This window comes from Myodes glareolus, chromosome 21 (genome assembly GCF_982192425.1).
Source record: "Myodes glareolus chromosome 21, mMyoGla1.1, whole genome shotgun sequence".
NCBI classification, from domain to species: domain Eukaryota; kingdom Metazoa; phylum Chordata; class Mammalia; order Rodentia; family Cricetidae; genus Myodes; species Myodes glareolus.
Window position 1 is genome coordinate 46,765,430 of NC_142046.1, and position 18,220 is coordinate 46,783,649.

Consider the following 18,220-nt stretch of genomic DNA (forward strand, 5'->3'; position numbering starts at 1 on the left):
AGACCCACAGCCAAAACTTAAGCAGATTTCAGGGAATTCTCAGAAGAGAGGGAGAAAGGACACCACAAGAAAATCCACAGAATAAACAGACCGGGGCTCACAGAGGCTGAATCAACAACCAGGGAGCCTGCATGACTGACCTAGACACTCTACATATATGTAACAGTTGTGTAGCTTGGTCTTTTGGGACACCTAACAGCGGGAACAGGGGCTGACTCTGACTTCCTTTACTGGCTTTTGGGACCTTACTCCTTGTACTGGGTCACCTTGCCCAACCTTAGTACACACGGGGAGGTGTTAGTTAGCCTTAAGACAACTTGATATGCCATGATATGTTGATATCTATGGGAGACCTGCCATTTCCTGAACAGAAACATAGGAGGAATGGATTAGGGGGTGAGACCAGAGAGGGGAGAAGAGGAGGGGTTGGGAGGAAAAGAGGGAAGGGAAACTGCAGCAGGCATGTAGAATATTTTTTTTAAATAATCAAAAAAAGAAAAAAAAACAGTGTGTATGTCACCATGCCCAGTATCAACTAAGTTACCACAACCTCGCACCTTTTAAAAGTGGGATTCTGACTTCACAACTACTCATTTGGAGGTCATCATTTACTTGAAAAATATCTTGCAAATATTCTTTTGACATCTGAAGCTGTCAAAGTCTGTGCCGCTTGACAAATGATCTTGTGAAGCATAGAAACTAAAGTCTATTTACCACGATCACCCAGTTCCTGTAAGGGCTAAGGAGTCCATGCCTAAGTACAACATATAGCATTATGCTATGTAAAAGTCAATATGGTGTCAAAAGATTTTGAATGAGACTTTCTTCTTAGACCCCCTCCCCCTAATAAAGAAAGAAAATGGGAAAAAAAAGGTATATAGATACTTGTCTCAAACAAATTAAAAAATGTCTAGGGCTGTGGCTCAGTGGTAGGCTCTTCTGTCAAGCACGCAGAAGGTCCTAGGTTCAACTCCTAGTATACAGTCTTGTTAAAACAACCAAACCACAAACAAAAATGAGTCAAAAGAAAAAAATCCAAGTGAACATATAAATCCATGGTCCTAGTTACCGTCTGCAGTCAACCTGACACAGCCTAGCGTCACCTGACTTCCCAGGATTTGCCTAGATCAGATCGGTCTGTGGACGTGCCCGTGGGGGACTGTCTCAAGTGATGTGGGAAGGTCCAGCCCACTGTGACAGCACTATCTGTAGGCTGGTGGTCCCAGAGCATAGAACAAGGCTAGCGGAGTTCAGGCCTGGAAAACCCATCTAAAACATCCTCCCATTCCCCAGTTCCTGCTGGAGTTCACTTCCTCAGTAACAAGCTGTGATCTGGAAGCATAAGCCAAATGAACCCCTTCCTCCCTAAGATGCTTTGGTAAGAGAGAAACAGCAACAGAAAGGAAACTCGGGCACCCATTTAACCATATTTGTCCCAATAACGACTCCGCAGTCCAGCAAAACCCAGGGCCTCATGTATACTTGTCAAACGATCTGTCATCCAGAACCTTTACCCCTCAGACGGGGTCGTTCCTAAATTGCCCAGACTTGCCCTTCAAGCTTGTATTCTCCTTCCGAAGCTACTCCGGAGCCAAATGACAGAGGTGCACCGCCACACCTGGCACAATTGAAGTTTTCAATCCAGAGCGCAGAAAGAGTTACGGCTTTAATGTCTCAAGACAAGCATGGTGCATGCTCCCCTCAAACACTAAACAGCGCATCGCAATCGCCTTAGGGGTCAAAGATTCAGGAGTCGCAGGGGCTTTTGTGATTATGAGAACTCAAGTTGGCTTCTAGACAGTGGCACAACTTCCCAGCATTTGCAGCACCCCGTGCCTCGATTTCTTCTTTAGGAAAGGCAGGAGTCCGTTTAAAGAAAGAATGTTCTCTTCAGTGTTTGCCCTGGGGCCACAATGGTGTCAAGCTCTTACTCTGCTCCCATACAGATGCCACTGAGGCAATCTCGTAGTCACTCTGCTAGCACTTTCTTCCATGGAAAAAGCAGGTGACGTCATCAAGATTAGCGCAGGCCAAAAGCAAGCACCCTGAACCCAGCATGGATTTTTCACAGTGGATTTAGGAAGCTTCGCCAAATCCCATCCTCTCCTTCCTGGGAAAGCAAAATGAAAAGCAGGCATCCTTGCTTGCCCTCCTTGGCTTCCTGTTAGTTCCAGTAATAATGGCAACATTGCAATGGGCTGCTTTCTAATAACGTGGACAGCTTTTTGAAATTTCTCAGACATATCACATGCCTGGTACACACGATCATTTCCACAGTTAGATTCCGTGGTACTAGACTTTCCTACAATGGAGGGGGGGGGGGGTCACACAGTGCCCGAGTCAGCCAGCAACAATGCAGAGACCCAGCGCCAGCTCTTCTGCCCAAGCTCACCCTACGACAGCAGCCTGCCAAGTGCCTGATGGCTTCTGGATGGACCAGTTTGGTCTGAAACCAAAACCAATGCTGTTAAATGCCAGAGAGCCAAGTGTGCTGGTTCCTTCCCCCAGCCAACTGTCAGCAGGCTGCAGCTCTGAATGAAGGGAATGTGACTCATTTTTAAATGCAGCGAGGACTGCAGGATCACCTGTCCAGAGGTTATCATTTCACAAAGGGCTTTTTGTTTTGTTTTGAATTAATTGTGTTCACTGAAAATTCCATCCATGTATATAATGCATCCAGATTACTCTCGCCTCCCCCACATACGCCCTCATACCCAGGCCTGTCAACACCTCCCTTTCCGCCCTACCTTTCCCTCAAAGGTTTTATTGTTTTGCTGTTGTTGACTGTGAAGATCAATTCTGGCTTAGGAGTTCATCTTATTTTAGGAGACTAGAAAATGCCAGTGTATTGCCAAAATATCCTTAGAAAAAAAAAAGAAAGGAAAAACTACAGATGAATGTGTTTCTATGAACTACAGTGTGTAGTTTTACACCCATTTTGGTAAAAACCAAACCAAAAGTCCAGCAGCACTTATATCTAGGGAGAAAAGAATCCTCAGAACTGTCGATGAACAGGGTTGTGCTATGGAGGTAATCATTTGGCCGTCTGGGGAGATGGAAGTTGTTACGGGTTTGTTATTTGAGATAGAACCTCTTTATGTAATCCAGAGTGACCTGAACCGTCAGATTCTCCTGCCGGGGTCCTAGGAGTTCTGGATCACAAAGAGTGCTTTAGACATAGGCCTGCACCTCCATGCCTGACACAATTTAATTTCTTGCCTTCCTAACATCTCCCAATTTTGTCCATTCTTTCTAGGGCCGGAACAAATAGACCATTCATGATTCTATCTTATGTTTCAATCCATTGTTGTTTGTGTCAACAGGCTTATTCCTCTGCTAACAGGCATCCTGCACCAAAATGCCAAGGCCACCGACAGTTTGGATTTTCCAGCCTTGACACAAGAAAGAATGATTAGGCACTCCTGCCTTCTTCAATTTCAGACCTCCTAACCTGACTTACAAATCAAACGCTCCTTTCCTGGCCTGACTCATGCAGAAGTATTAAACCTAAAGAAGAACGGCACTGTCTATGTGTCCTGTCAATTTTGCCCCATAAATATAAAATGGAAGCAACAGCACTAGGAATTTTCACTTTTTAAAGAGTGAGTATCAGACTGAGGATGGACCACAGGGACCACAAAGCTAACACAGACTCTCAAGAATGATGGAAAATCTACACCAGTGATTTTACAATACTGCACTTGACGGCATCTCAGCAACAGCCTTCCGTCCGTGCTTACAGAAGTAAGTTAGTACTCTACCCACTCCAGCGGACAGTACAGCGGGGTTTCTCCTACTTTCCTAGAGAAGCAGCTCCTTTACTTCCATCCCCAGCATCAACTTATGACTTAAGTCTCCACAACTTCAAATAATTCCCATCTAAAAGCCAATTGTTATTGGTCTGAGTTTGTGCAGAAATGACATGAAAATTTGATATTTACGCAAAAGTCGCAGGCAAGAACACAGTCTCAGCCTTTCTTTTTCCTCTCTCACAGTAGATGTGAGAGTATTATCGTGATCACTTAGTAGCAAAAGGCAGGGTGTGCTGGGAGAAGCAAACCTAACACCTGCCAACAGGAAGATATAAAGTGGTGGTGGGGGACTTTATAAAGAAAAGGAGCGCATACTAAGGTCTACCAAATTTAAAGCAAGGTACAAACCAGCATTACTGGGTAAAGAAAACAATACGCAAAGATACTTTTGCTCATGACTCTAAAGATCTTCATCCTGTTTAATTGGCTGAAATTTTACATCTCGTTCATTGTAAAATATTATTTCCGTCAGAAGACAACTTTATTGGGGCTGGAGAGAGGGCTCCGTGGTTAAGAGCACCTATAGTGTTAACGGAGGGCCCAGGTTTGGTTCCCAGGAAACCACATCAAGATGGCTCACAAACGACCTGTAACTCTAGCTTCAGGAGATCCCACGTTCTCTGAGGGCACCGGATTCATATGTAAACATAAATACACACACACTTAAAGAATAATAATAATTTTAATTTTTAAAGACAACTTTGTTAGTGGGCTAGCACCAGAATCTATTAACCAGTGTGTTGCTTACTATTTTTAAATTATGTTTGTTGTGTATACCTGAGAAATTTTTTTTTCTGGTTTTTCGAGATAGGGTTTCTCTGTAAGCTTTGGAGCCTGTCCTGGAACTAGCTCTTGTAGACTAGGCTGGTCTCGTACTCACAGAGATCCACCTGCCTCTGCCGCCTGAGTACTGGGATTAAAGGTGTGTGCCACTGCCGTCAGGTGAGAAAATTTTAAATTACAGTCTCCTACAAGATCTCCTGAGTAATGGGAGAGGGTTGAAGGGGAGGGGAGAGGAAGGGAGGAGAGCAGAGAAAAATGTAGCGCTCGATAAAATCAATATTTAAAATAAGGGAAAAAAATAAATGTTAACAGTTAGTTAAAAAAAAAATACAGTCTCCTACCAGGGTCCCAAGGAACCAGTAAAACTAGAGCTTGGCATGATCATGCATGAGGCCTGGGTATGGCTGGGGGGTGGGGGGCGGCGGGGGGCGGGGGACGGGGGACAGGAAATGCCCATTTTGTTGTTGCAAGTGTGCTTTGATTTGTGATGATGTTTGCTTATACTTGTTCAAAGTTGTCTTACTGTTGCTTTTGAGACGGTCCCACTCTTTCACAAGCTGATCTTGATCTGATTTCATTGTACTCCTCCTGCCACAACCTCCCATGTGCTGGGATTAGAGGTAAGAGCCACTTTGTCCCACAAAGAGTGTTGATATTAATACCTATCACTTGGGAGGGGGCAATCCACATGGCCGTCACGAAGGGGCTCAAAAGAGCGTTCTCACTGTTTTATGTCGTTCCATGTCATTTAAATATACCGCCTACTGGGAAAACAAGAACCAGATAGTGATACAACCCATGTACCCAGTGCAGTCACTTTCATCAGCATAGTTGTCAACTTGACTACAGATTAGAGCGCCCCGCTGCCCTATCATTTTTCTTACAGTGACAAAATACTGATTTGTGAGGGAGAAGCTCACTGTGGCTCATGGCTTTTCCTAGTCCCTGGTAGGACGAAGAAGCCAGGGGGATTTCCAGGCAGTTAGACCCTGCACCGGGGGCTCCAGTTGTGGAAGGATCATGAAACAAGAACTAGAACCTGAAGTAGCAACAGGCTACCGTCAGCCCTCAAAGGCCAGTCTCTGTGACCCACACCTCAACTAACCTAGACCCAAAACATCCAAAAGAGTGCTACCAGCTGGCAGTCAAGTTCACCAAACATGAGCCTCTGGGAGACATTTCAGGTTTGAACCAAGCTATGTCCCCAAAGTTACATAAGTTGCTCTTGAAGAGGTTGTATACAATCTTGTGCATGAAGCATTGCAAATAATCTGATGTCACTTGAGTATTTCACAACAGGGCCATAGATCAAAGCCCTCAGAATCGCTTGTTTAGTCACAAGGCCAGCCAGCATCAGCCCAAGCAAGTGTTTCTCCACCATCAGACGCTGTTGTCTTTGATTCATCAACTCTCTGAATATATGATCTTGGCTGTTGGTTCCTTTTTATCATCTACATCTCAAGTACAAGTTTGATCATCCTGACATTTGCATTTAGCAAAAGACACATTTTCTCACCTAACCGACGTAGAATAAAAGACAGTTCTCCCCCTTTAAACTCCCTGAAATCGGTTTCTAAGGTAAACAGAATGAAAATGTTAGCCAGTTATAAGGACTAAAGAAAAGAAAATAATACACACAACTGATATACAGATTTTAAAAAATCAAGTTGTATACAGAGTTGTTACCGCAAATTTCAAAACATTCACCATTTAATTTTGAAAATAATCATGATTTTATACCTTAAAATTCTGAGATTTAAATGCATGCATCACCCAAAATAGCTTTTCCCTGGCAGCATCACAGCGTTTGACCTCCCTTCTAGACTCCCAAGCAACACCACCTTCGTCCTCCTTACATGTCCCTGACAGGATCTGCTGGAGCCTGTGAGGCTGTGCCTCATTCCCAGAAAATGCCCTAGAGCCACAATGGTGCAGCAGCTCCGTGCCGACTAAACCAGGACAAGTTCCTCGCCCACCACCCGAATCTCACTGCATGATGAATAACGCTAGAATCAACAGAGGGCTGGGCCCTTTGCGCCAACGCATAAAACATCCCAGATGCCTCTAACGACAGGAGTGATCCGCAAAGCGCCGGAACTTTCACAAATCGCTTCCTTGAGAGGAAATCTCTCGAAGCACACAGTAAAAATGGACAGATTAGTAGTTTTGACATGCTCACCACTCGGTCCCTGTCTGTGAACCAAAAGGCCTCTGGTATCCTTTTTCCCTTTGTAGGGGTCCAAGCTATTACTATCAGTGATTTACTTCACCTTTGCGTCCAAACCAGGTCAAACACTGTGGGATTCCAGAACTGTGGTCTCTAAGCCACTTAGCTGACAGAGTCATTGTAAAGAACCAATGAATGACCAAATTCCATTTTCAAATACCCCACTGTTGACGACTGGCCTCTTCTCCCCTTTCTGTCTTTGTCTTTCTCTCTTTCTCTGATTTGGAGAGATGCTCTCGCTCAGAATGACAGGTAGACCTCAAACTACACATATAGCTCAATTTGAGCTTACAGAAATCCTCCTGCCTCAACCTTCCTTACTGCTGGGATTACAGGCATGAGCTGCTACAGCTGGCCAATTTTAACTTTCTAATGTGCTTAAAGGGCAGAGAAACACATCAAGAAAGAGAATGGATTTGTGTTATCAAAGGCTATTACTAATATTCAATAAATCCCAAAAACTTTTAGCAACGCCATCAATTCAAGCTTGTAGTCCACTCATCTGTAAAACGCAAATCCCAAAATTCTGCACCTCAAAATGTACCTGAAATCATGAATTTGACTTCGAAATCCTAAAAACTTCTCTAAATAAATTCAAAACCATTCATCTTAAACGCTGGAAATGCGTTCTCAGATTTCACAAATCCCAGGGCTGCATTTTCTTAGCATCCTGTATGAATGGAGTCCTTATACAGTTCGACGAAACACGTAACAGCGTACGTGGAAGGTGAGAATCCCTTCCGAACAGCGGACCTTCCAAAGCAGACTACATTTCAAAAAGAGAGTATGGTAAAGGGCAGTGAACTAGAGGTGGAAATACATGGGAGAGAGAAAATTTGTCTTGAATAGGATGTTAAGGGGGAAAATGAGTATGCTTCCTCTTTTAGATCACCTGAGTTAAATATTTTTCTGTGAAATGACGGCACAGCTCACACTTTCCTAGATGGAAAAACAGTTCATAGGGAAGACACTAGGGCAGCAAAAGTGAACCTATGAAAGAGAGAAAACAGAAAAGCATGGGAGTCACGGGACGGGTCAGGGAGGAAGTGCCTGCCACACAAGCATGAAGGGCTAAGCTCAGATCTCCAGCACCATATAAGCTGGGCATGATGTGGTATGATAGAAATCTGTAACCCTAGTGCTGGACCAGAGGCAGGCAGATTCCCAGAGCTCTGTGGTCAGCATTCTGGCCAACTGGTGAGCTCTGGGCTCAGGGAGGAAGACTTTGTAAAAAAAAAAAAAAAAAAAAGTAGAGAGAGCAATAGAGAAATACACCCATGTACACCCATGGTCAATCTCTGTCGCTGGCTTTTCTGCATAAGCACATGTGTACATGTTCCAGCATACACACAAGCAAGCACGCATTCATGCACTGGATATAAGCATTTATGCAGAGATAAATTCTGGTAGCATATGACCCTAAAAAAAAATCAACATTTTAAACACACCTCTTTTCCCTTATAGACATTCTTTTCTGCTACTTCCAGCTTCTCTCTCTTGAAGCACGGTTAAAAAAAAAAAAATCAAGAGCATCTAACTGGTCTCTGGAGATGGAGAATGGCACATCTTAGGGTGTAGGATGTATGTAGGATGACACATAGGAAGGAACAAGAGCTAGGACAAAGGCACTGGACAAAGCCAGGCTTTTCTCAGAAATTTTGCAGTCATCCCCCAGAGAGCAGAGAGCAGAGAGAGTGGCCAAAGGACAGAAAACACAGATGTCATCCTCTTAGACAGCAAGTGGTAACTGGGCACAAAATAACAAGGCAGGGACACCTGGCTGCTTCTCGGACATTCCACTCTGCTATAACTCCCATCCCTTCTCACAAGTGAGAAAGTGAACTCAATGGTTCCCATAATTACCCTGACTACTGTTGATTTGATTGGTCTGGGAAGCTCGGCACATCCAGTGAGCCCAGAATGGAAGGGTCCCGGTCATTTTCCCATTAGCAGCTCCGTTTCCTGTTTTTCTAGACTATTTGAACTGACACACAATCCCAACAGCTGTTAAAACGCTGGCTCTGACCACCACTGCTCCCCCTGGGCTCATCTAACACTTCCAGACTTCTGTTTCTGCAGAAATAATAGCGCGTGTTCGTGTGCACGCAGACAGTAGACAGATGGAAATCCTCCAGGACGGGCCATAAATTCCTCACCTAGGGTTGAGGATCTTAACTACTTCCTTAGAAATAGATCTTGTCATACAGACAGAAGCTATGACATTAGGCCATAAGCGAAAATGATGTGGCGTTAGCATATACACCCAAAGGCGGTCAGTTACTTGGTCTTTGTGAGGGTTCATCTCCGCTGTCAGCTGGATAAACTGTAGAGAGTCACCTGGAAGAGGAGCCTCTGGGCATGCCTGAAGGATAATCTTGATTAACTGAGGTGTACCACGAGGGTGGTGCCATTCCACAGACTAACATCCTGCACAGAGTCAAAAGGAGAAAGGGAGCTAGGCAAGCTTCCGTCATTCTCTGTTCTTCAGCTGTAAACGACGGCTTCCTTTTGTCTTGACTTTCCCACTGCGGATGGGCTGTACCGATGAGCCCTGAGCCAGAATGAACCCCTTCTCCCCTAAATCGCTTCCATCAGAGTATTTCATCACAGCAACAGGGAAAAGAAACTCAAGCAGCATCAAGTTTTCAAACTAAAAACACTGGGAACACTGTTTGTCCACCATGGTGCCAGCACACTATAAGATAAAAAGTCGAGCTACACACAAGATCAGAGTCACTATGCACAGCCATAGCATGAACCCAAGCTATTATAACTCAAGTTCAGGTTCAATAATATCTTAAAATCTTTTCCAAACATCAACTTTTCTCGAATTCTTTTAAATATTCTTTTAAAATAATGACTCTATTAAATGTCCAAATGACATGTTTTCTACGAATCTGGGGAAATTATAACGAATAACCATGTCATTTTATCCCATAAATGAAACTTTGAAAAAAAATACAGGATTATGGTCCGATTTAAAGCAATACAGGGTAAATATAGGAAATTCAAACGAGGGACTCAGGTCATAGTCAGGACCTTCATTCTCACAACCTGGAGGCCGCACACTTGAAAGGCTTCATGGGGCTCCACATTTCCTATACAATAAACAAAGTTGAGAAGTTGACCCAAATTTGTAGTTCAGTAGCATTTCCCCGATCAAATTCCTACAACATGCCTATGAGTTTGCTCCCTGAGGAAGCACACTATCATGTAAAGACATGGAAATAATCAAAATATCACCTACTACAGGACAGTGGAGAGCGAGACACAATTGACTCTCTGAAAGCCATGGTGACTTTGGTTCTTGAAAAGAAGTATTCACTACCTAAAGTCCACTCAAGGCTACAAATCGATCTAGCTGCCTTTACATTCTTTACTGTCTCAAAACTGAGACCACCGCCCCCTTTAATGCACTCTCAAAAATACTTCAAAATTCACCTCCAGTTTTCAGATGTTTGAAATCCATCCCTAAATCTTTAAATTGACGGGCAGCATTGTGAATTCAGTCTGTGAAAAACCAGCAACCCCAGCTCATGCCTCACATTTCCTAAGGACCAGCCAATCATTGAAGAGCCTTTTCCAAAGCAGGCATTCCTCAGATAGGGAGCTTGTACGCAAAACTGGAGCCCCTTGGCCCTTTATAAATAGTCCTGGGAAACTTTGTTCTCCCATACTTTTAGTTTGTTTTTATTACAACAGATGGGGAAAGAATTTAGCAAAGCAGTGTCATGAAAGAAAAAAAGTCTCATAGCTATCATACTAAAGTTGGAACACTAAAAGGCCCAAGGCTAAGAAATATCTTTAACAACATTAAAAATACTGCTGGAAATTATAAAGACAGTTTGACTTAACTCCTAAAATAAGTACAGAGTCAAAACGCTAGACGGGCTGGTGAGATGGCTCAGCTGAAAAGGTGATTGCCACCAAGGTCAGCATTGTGAGTTCGATTCCTGGAACACACACAGTGGGAGAGGCGAACCTCTGAGTCCACGCATACATGTACATACATACATACACACACACACACACACATACATACATACACACATACATAAATGTAAATGAATTAGAAAAAAAACTAGATACCGTGTTCATTTCTTCCTGGACATTTACGTCTGAAAACCGTACCATATCTGCCATTATTTGTGAAGCTTTCCCTAGCACAGGCGTCTAAAAGTCCAGCCAATATAAGATAATGAATATTAATCCAATATTCTCTAAATGTTAAAATTCAAATCCATTTGCCAAGGCCAAGTCTAGTCTTCATTTGAAAAGGAAAACCAATTTACTATTCTGCAGAACCTCTGATATATTTTCTTTTATGAATATATAAATCATTTAGAGGCAACTGACATTTGTGCTCAGTATTTAAAAGTAAATTGTGTTTTTCAATTAAAATATCAATACTTCATGTTTTCACTTCATAGGTGAAACTGGGGGGAGGGGTCAACCAAGTTTTCCAAGGAGCATCTGAATGTGCACATGTTTTCCAGCTCTGCAGGCTACAAGATCATGATCTGGTCTGCTCAACAGCAGTGTGAACACAGTATGCGAAAGCATGGGTGCCAGCCAGTTCAGCTTCTCCAAAACACTGGTAGAGAACAAGAAATTAATATCCAAAGAATATCCAGGATCAAAAAAGAAATTTAAAAAAAAAAACCACTTAAAGTACTTGAACAGATTAATTCTTCCAAGAAGGTAGAGAAGGGGCCGAAAGAAGACACATAACTGAAAGCTGCGTGACGTCACTAACCAGTATAAATTATAAATCAAACACAGAATGAGACACACTGTCATACCACTAGGTTGGCTACTATTGGCAGGAGGCATGACCAGAAAATTATACTTGGTGAGAAAGTGAAGAAATTAGAAGCTTTATCTACTGTTAATCGGAATGTAAAATGATATAACTATTGTAGAAAACACTGTGAAAATTCCTCAAAAAATTAAAAAGACGTAGGCATGGCAACACATGCTTGCAAACCCAGTAAACGGAGGCAGATGACAGCTCTAGCTACATAGCAAACTTCAAGAAGCCAGAGCTACGGAGCAAGACTTTGTCTCTAAACAATTAAAAGGCATTTAAAGACTGCAGCTTTGGGAAGCTGAAGCAAATCTTGAGTTCCAGGCTGACCTGGACTACATAGTGAGACCCTATCTTGAAGGAAGGAGGAGGGGAGGGAGGGAGGAGGGGAGGGGAGGGAGGGAGGGAAGAAGGGAGAGCGGGCTAGCGGGCTGATGGCAGCCAGTATGAGACTCCAATTCCACTTCTCACCACCCCTCTAAAAGCTGAAAGCTGGGTCTCTAAGTGCTAATTGTACACTCACATTTATAACATCACTACTCACAATAACTAAAATATGGAAGACACCAAACATTCACAGATGGATTACTGGATCTTTACATACGAACATGTTATTGACCAACACAAAGGGATGAAGTGGTCATACATGATATAACATGTAAACACTGAAGCCATGGGAAACAAGCAGGTCACAAAAGACCCTTACATCCCACTTAGCCACTTAGGAGAGACGGTCAATAGGGTCAAAACCACAGGCAAAACGGAGAATGGTTGCTGGGAGCCTCAAAGGGGGGAAGCAGACCACTCTCGCTAAAGGAAAATAAACTTTAACAGAATATGGAGATGGGGGTGATGACTACACAGCAATATGTTTAATACAACTGAATGGACACATCCAGACATCTAAGACAGTAAATGTTACATCGTGGTTATTGTTTACTGTAATTTTAAAAACGAAAATAGAGACCTGTCTTGACCTATATAGAGTCGCCATTTGTCAGGCCACAGTCTGCAAACCCATGCGGTAGGTACAGTATCTTAAGTTCTAAGAATAAACAGAACGTTAAGTTGGCACCAAAGAGCTGATGGTATCTAATATCTTGTTTCTTTTTTTTCCTACAAGGTACAGATAATTTCTTCAGCAAAGTCAGGAGCCAATTTCCCAGTGTCCCCCGTCCAAATCGTTTCATATAAAAGTAAGAACTAGTGAAGATTTGAAAATTTAAATGAAAAGAAGTCTTAATAAGAAGCTGGGTGGTGGTGCACGCCTTTAATCCCAGCACTTATGAGGCAGAGACAGGTGGATCTCTGAGCTGGAGGCCAGCCTGGCCTACAAAGTGAGTTCCAGGACAGTCAGGACTACACAGAGAAACCCGGTCTTGGAGGGAACAAGGGTAGGGTGGGGTATACGGAGGCTTGGTTAGCACTGCTGTATAAATACATCCTACAAAATTGTGACTGTTTCCTGCTTACCTCACTCAGAGGAAATTAAGATTTTTGAGGGAGAAACTGAGTATTGTTTTACTAAACAATTTCATGCTTCTCATTTGGTAAGCGCTCTTACTTTTGTAATTTTGGGGCAAATAAATTTCACGGCCACAGGACAGAAATAAACTCCTTGTCCAGCAACAAAGGATTGCCATTTACTATGAGTAGAAGCTTTACTGTGAGTTTGGAAACATAACTTACCAAAAAAAAATAGTTTACTGTGGGCTTCAACACACAGCCCAAGTTTTTAACCTCCTTTCCAATGGTACACACTTTTATAATCATTGGAATGTGTAGTACTTTTTAAATATATAAAATATAGACATTGTTTTGAAAAGAACTATGAGAATGAACTTGAGACCATGTGAAATAAAAACCACTTTGAGCCAGGTGGTGGCGGCACAAGCCTTTAATCCCAGTACTTGGGAGGCTGAGACAGGCTGGTCACTGTGAGTTCAAGGCCAGTCTGGTCTACAAGAGGTAATTCCAGGACAGGCTCCAAAGCTACAGAGAAACCCTGTCTCGAAAAAACAAAAAACAAACAAACAAAAAACCTCTTTGAGTCATTAATCATAACACCAGAATTAATAAATGACACAGTTGTAAACTCAGTGTGTTATGCTAACTGTTGAAAGGCACAGGTTTGGAGGCAGATCTTGCTTCCGATATTCCCATGCCTACTGGCGTTCTCTGATCATAGATGTTAATTCAGCAAGTATAAGGCGAAGTTAATACACTTTCTCAAAAAGGACAGGCAGGCAATGATGGCGCACACCTTTAATCCCAGCACTAGGGAGCCAGAGGCAGATGGATGTAGCTAGTTCCACGACAGCCAAAGCTTACACAAAGAAACCCTGTCTCAAGAAACCAAAAGAAAAAAAAACCATTTTAAAAGTAAAGAATATTATGCATAATGCGAATAAATCTTTAGAAACTCAAAATCAAGCTTAGTTCTTTAAAAAAAAATAGCAGTGCTCCCCTCCCAGCATCAGCTGTTGATGTCAACCAATCACTCAAAGCCAACACCATGCCCTTGGCCTAGACCAAGCCAATCAAACCAGAACAGGTAGGTGTGTGAGGAAGGGCGGGCACTGGTTTTGAAGTTACCTGGGTGATTCTTCCGTTGAAACTTTAGGCTAAATATTCAACAGTCAAACTTTAGAACCAAGAACGCACCCAAACAGAGGCAGAAGAAAGCAGTAAGTTTTTCCTTCATTGTCCCCAGCCCTCCAATTAACGCCACTGCCACGAAGTCAGGGAAGTCAAAAGTGAGTCTGTGAACCTATTCCAGACTTGCTTCAGAATCACAACAGTAAGATCCTTCAAAGCAAGGTCAAGTAGGACTCTGACATTTACATTTTGAAAAGTCAAAAATTAAAAAAATAAATAAATAAAAGCTTATCTGGGCAAGTAAAGAATGCCAGCCTAAGCACATGATCCCAAAGATAAAGTCTCAAGCTGAGGTCAGCAATCACACTGCCTTTTCTCAGTGATTAACACCATGGTCCTCAGTACCGAGACACAAAGCTTGGACGCCATTCCTCCAAGGGAATAAGCAAGCACTTCTCTGTGGGAATCACATTCCAAGGCTCCCGTGGATGTCCAAAACTGGAGCTACTTCTAAACCCTTACGATACTACGTTTCCCTATACACACCCCTACCTCAGAGAGCTTAATTTATAAACTAGGAATGGTGAGCTGCTAGTACCAACGACGAGAACATGGAGCATTACTATAACAAAGGTTGTGGGAGGAGAATGTCTTTCAAATCACCTTGTACTTGCAACTCAAGAGAGCCATTAACTTATTTATGGCATATCTAAATTTTTAGAATCATAAATTCTGGAATATCGGGACCATTATTAAGTAAAATGAGTGTTTCTTCCTGATATTATTATTATCATTATTATTATAGACCAGGTCTTACTCTGTAGCCCAGAATGGCTGGCTGGAACTCATAACTATCATCCTGCCTCAACTTCGCCAATCCTACAATAACAAGCATTAATACACCAAGCAAATAATGGATCCTTGACCCTAAAACACAACTGTGCTTTATCGGCTTATGTGACATCCAAGATGGCTACCAAGCGATCAATGTTAGCCAGCAGAGACAATGCATATGTAAGCAAACTCACCTGCTGGGTTGGTAAAACAGAATAACTCCAGGTGGCACAGTATGTCCTCACGTTACTCAGAAAGAAATGTGACTTAACATTTACAAATAGTTTCTTTCTGGAATGCTCTATGTAATATTCTGCACCCATGACTGAGCACAAAGAAACTTTAACTACTAACACTGGCTGTCCACGGCAGAAAGGACAATCATGTTTGGTTACTACCTTCACCTCTAAAACCTTTCAACCTCTCCAACCAGTGTCTCAACAGGGCTTGTCTCTTCAGAGACACACCCACCAACCCAGCATTTCCAATCAAGGAAACAAGTGATAATAATACTCATGTCACAATACAAATTAAAACCAGCTCACTTTCATCTCTGTGAAACCTATAGAACAGACACAGAGAGGTAAACGATGCCAGATAACGAACACACATATCTGGATACATATTATGTGACACCTATGAATATTCAGAAGGAAAACTACTTAGATAAATTCACAATACTATAATGTGAGCAGAGATTTGAGAACTGGTCAGCTCCTACAATCAGAGCAGGGTCTGAAAGCATTCACTACGGAGATGACTGCCCAGCGCTTACAGAAAAAACTCAGCTGAGTCAATCAGCAGGGAGCTGGTTAAAGCATAACTAGTTAGTTGTTTACAGCTTAAACCATTAATTTACCGCAAGGCTCACATACTCTGATTACATTCTGTATTGGGTTGGTCTGTTAGAACTAGTGCCAGAACTGAGATAAATCAATGGTTTCTTGCAATTTTGCTTTAAAATTGTGTGTGTGCGCGTATATATGTTTAAAACATGTAAGCAACATGCAAACTTTAACATAGTATCATAGTACACACAAAGCCAGAATTTCCATGAGGTTGACACGGGAAGATCCCGAGTTCGATGTCAGCCTCCACTTAGCAGGGCTCATCTCAAGACAAACAAACCCATGGGGAAAAAAAAACAAACATTTAATCTCAAAGTAAAATCAAAGCTGTTGAAATTCAGAGGCTCTGAAGTCTAAACTCAGCAGCAATTTTCAAAGTCACAAAGCCAAGCCTACAAGACACGCAGCCAATGACCAGTGGAGTGGATACTCATACACAATAATGAGAAAGAGAACTAAAAAACTGATGAGGGACTACAGAGGTGAGCCAGAAGCCAGGGTAAAATGCACTGGGTGTGGCCACTGGGGCAAAGACCCCCTAGAGGACCAGCAGGTGGTCACAAGGCAATCTCCACTTCTAAGCAGGTGGCTCCCATCTCACCTAGGTACTTCACCATGCTATGCTGTGAGTTAAATCTATGAAAACACTGAGGAAATAAACCTTAACCTACCATAACTTCCATTGACATACGCAATATCACAATTATTGTTTCAAAGAAGCAGTAGTCGCCAAGGGGCTACGCCTTGTTTGGCTAAAATAATGCTACTCCCTGAGAGTGCTAACACATGACAAAAACAATGCGAGCTGGAAGAGGGAGCCCAACCAACTTTACTGTAAATACTGTACTGGAAGTCCGTCTTAAGTTACAACCAAGTAATACCTGTGACTAGGTACTTCTCGAAGAAAAGAGCCATGTTTCGCTCCAGATGTACAGGCTGAAGCCTGAGTGCAGGCAGCCCTATCAGGTCATCAGGTGAGGGCTCGCTGGCTGCACCAGACAGTGCAGGTACCACAGCAGGAGACCATAAGAAAGGAAGCAAAAGAAGTAGAGAAAGCCTGGCTCCTGTTACAATCGTACTCTCTACCCGCAGCCAACCCCTTCCATTAATCTTCCCTAATGACCTCATCACCTATTAACGGTTTCACCTCCAATTCTGTTTTGGGGGGGGGGGGTCAAGTTTCCAAACAAGGCACCTCTAGCAGAACTATCAGAAAACTCTATCAGAAACCCATAACTAAACTATAGCTCTCGGCTAATGATTCAACACCGTTGGTTGGTTAAAATGTAGAATTTTTTGTTTGTTTGTTTTTTGTTTTTTTAAGATCTTACCATGGTCAGGAGACTTATTCAAATCAGTGAGCACAATCAACAGTCACCTCAAAGTTCAATTTTACTAATTGGCTCAGGAACTTCAACAGAGGGTTTCCTCTGGTCCCCTTTGTAAAACAGTAGCTGCGTTGATTTGTCTTTCAAATAACCTGTTACAACTGCGTGCACCTTGGGAAATTACAGACAACAGAGAACCTCTTTTAAGTAGGCCTCACCAGCTATTAGGCTATTGAGTCATGATCTAATTAGCTATACAGTAAGGAACCTACCTTCAAAACCAACAATTATATTAAAATTGCACCCTGCCACCTCCTAAATACTCTATTTTTCCACAGTTTAAACCTTTTTAAATAAGATGTGTGTGTATGTATAGATATATATACATATGTACATATATGTATGTATATATAATCCAAAGTTAAGATGGAATAACCAACTAATTTAACAAGCACTTGGAATTATATGCCAATAGACAAGTAAGTGGGAGAAGGCAGGCCGCTAGGAACTCGTTTTTAAAAGGATGCTGTTAGGTATTATTGCAGCTCGTGTAATGGTGCACTTCTCCAGATGTCTTAACTTTGGAAGAAGGTAAAGGCAAAAGTTCTTTAAAATATTTTCTTCTGTGAGGTGTGCTGGTGTATGCCTGTAAACTCAGTACTTGGAAGACAGAGACAGGAATTCGAACTCTGGATAAGGTTCCAGACCAGCATGGGCTAAAGAGTATCTGACTCAAAAATAAATAAATTTATAAGTTTTAGAAAGAGCAAAAGGTTTCACTGAGAAGTTATATGCATACTCCCAGAGAACTCATGAAGTTCAGCCTCCAAGCTCTCAAGTGTACAACCTAGGGTATTCTAGGCTTATCACTAGGAAGCTCTTTGTGTGATTCTTCATCACGGTGCTATCTGAACTCACCCATTTTATTTCAAAGCACATCATGATTCTGAGCATTCTTAAGTGCATTTTGTGTTAATGGGTAT

The 18,220-nt window shown here is 42.4% G+C and overlaps 1 protein-coding gene across 5 annotated transcripts in view; it reads right to left on the reverse strand.

Moving 5' to 3' along the window:
* Positions 1 to 18,220, reverse strand: part of Cobll1 (cordon-bleu WH2 repeat protein like 1) — a 144,719-nt gene that overhangs the window by 124,386 nt on the left and 2,113 nt on the right. Inside the window, exon 1 of one of the 5 annotated variants that reach the window (XM_085681037.2) lies at positions 16,791 to 16,926. The exons of the other annotated variants lie outside the window; for them this stretch is intronic. The gene's annotated coding sequence lies outside the window, so the exon portion shown is untranslated. Of the gene's footprint in view, positions 1 to 16,790; positions 16,927 to 18,220 lie in introns of those variants that run through there. 5 annotated transcript variants of the gene reach the window in all.